Source organism: Penaeus chinensis, chromosome 6, assembly GCF_019202785.1.
Source record: "Penaeus chinensis breed Huanghai No. 1 chromosome 6, ASM1920278v2, whole genome shotgun sequence".
Taxonomy (NCBI): Eukaryota; Metazoa; Arthropoda; class Malacostraca; order Decapoda; family Penaeidae; genus Penaeus; species Penaeus chinensis.
This window is the reverse complement of record NC_061824.1, coordinates 5,558,816-5,561,315: the sequence shown is the minus strand read 5'-3', so window position 1 is coordinate 5,561,315 and position 2,500 is coordinate 5,558,816.

Below are 2,500 nucleotides of genomic sequence, written 5' to 3'. Positions count from 1 at the left end.
ATGGTGCTGTTGAAACGCAGGCCCCCAGATGTGCATGTATCATTATAACAATAATTATAATGATGATAATAAAGATAATGTTGATAATAACAACAATAATAATAATAGTTATAAAAATGATTACAATAATATAATAATAATAATAATAATAATAATAATAATAATAATAATAACAATAATAAAAATAGCAATAATAATAATAACAACAATAACAATAATAATAGCAATAATGATAGAACCAACAACAACAACAACAACAAAAATAATAATAGTAATAAACAACAATAACAATAGCAACAACAAAACCAAAAGCAACAATAATGATAATAATGATCATAATAATAATACTAGTACCAGTACTAACAGAAGTGCACCAGTATTAATAATTTTACAAACATGAAAAAAGGTATTCATCTCTCTCTCATGTCAGGGATTGCTAGTTAAACTCCAGCCTATGATGTATGTATGAAGCACTAGAGGATTTTAAGCACTTTTACCCTGAGGGATAATGGCTCTAAACCAGTTTTAATAGCCTTCAGGGTCCGAAAAATATCAGGCAAGTGGAAACATTGTTAAGTGAATCTAGAATGTAAAATACTCCCCAGAGATATTCCCTCTTCCTGTAGATATTATTGAATAGTTCTAGCGGAAAGAAATCACGAAGGGTTTAAAATTTTATCTACTTTCCTCACCAAAGTTACCTAAATCTCGGGCCGATACCAAAGGAGCCTTGCGGAATATGTACATCCCTTGGGGTAATTTTTGTTACACCGTGCAGCTAGCAGTATTGTTCCTTAATGCTGCATAGTAGCAGCTACGCCTGAGAGTACTTGGTAAGATGTGGTGAATGAGAGACGGCCTTCCTATTGCACGTCCTAAGCCCCCTCCCCCTTATCCCCTGCTAGACAGAAATGGTGAATGAGAGACGACCTTCCCATGCACCCCCGCTTCCTGTATCTCCCTTCCCCTTCTCCTCTATTAGACACGGGGGTGGAAATGTGTGGGTTTGGGGCGGCGGGAGAGAGGTACAACCCTGATGATGCAGCGCTATACTCTCTCTCGCCCGCCGTCCGCCCACCCACCCACTGTGCCGTGCATACCTACTCTTTTCGCCCTGGTTCCTCCCTCATGCCGCAGTGGGAGGAAGGGTGCGGTATGAGGGTCCTTTGAGAGATCCCCTGAGCAGATGACATGTCACCTGATTGAGTAGAGGAAATGGGCAATCTGTATATCAGAAGTGAACATCAAAACATGGCAATGAAAAGAGTGGGTGGGAGTGCGGTCCCTTGGGGGAGGGGGTAGGGGAGGAGAAGGGGGAAGTGCTACCACGAGCCACTCACCTTAAAGCAGCCAGGCTCATTGGTGCGTCAGCCTGCTGAAGGTCGCTGCTGCTGCTGTGTCTCTCTCTTACTGTTTCTGCTGTTCATAGCCTTCATTGAGGCCATGGTATCTATGGTTTTTTCCTCCTCTATTTACCCTAACCATTTGGTAATGTTAGATAACTATCTTTAACACTACGTAGGAAGGATGCTGCTGTTATTGATATTTCAGTTACAGCAGCGGGCCTTCTGGGTGCTGTCAATACTAGGATGAACGCAGGTGTTACTACGGATGTCACTACCCAAGCACAAGAGGGCTATGGCCAAGCGGGCAAAGGAATTATCACTGACATTCCATAAGGATTGTCCAGCCGCTTACGGATGGATCTCGTAGTTATTCTTGCAGATGTGTATCTGCCTTATCAACAGGCATATGCTTAGCCATCTGTTGTAAACCCTTGTGGCAGCCACCCAGAATCTGCATTTCCTTCATAGTAAGAGGGTTGGTGCAAAAATCATAGATCTGGTAACTGTCAGAACTTTAGCAGAGGGATTTTGTGATCATCCTAGCAGCGTGGATCTCCCAGTTGCAAGATTATTCATGCATAGAAATACAAGCACAGCCCCTAGCATATGGAATACACGAACAACCCTTAAATACAGATGTTGCGCAACCGAAACAATGGACATCTTCCTATTGTGTATAGACCGTATGGAGATGTATATGATACAAGCCAAAATATCTAACGTCTCAATACGAAAGATTCGTAGACGTCATATGGTAACTAGTAACCCAATATTTGCAGATACGTGACCAATATCGCGATAGGCACACGGACGCTGGTCAAGTTCTCTTTCTCATTCTCTCTTTCTCCTTCCTTCCAATTGTTAGAGCACGACATAGTCTATCATGAAAACGACATAAAAATAACAATAAAAACTATCAGTGAGAAGTTTTTTTTTGTCGCCACATTACAGAGACTGGACAGAATCTACGGAGCGGTCACCCCGGAATTCGAATTACTTCCGATAACATCGTAGTTTATCTTGGCACAGCATATGGTTTCCATGTTAGGGGTTGCCTCAGAACGTGTGGAGTGCATTAACGCAGTTACTACTAGCGCCTCATTAGCGCAAGGCTTAATTGGAAGAGCTTCCTCTCTGTGTAAATTGCATGATTA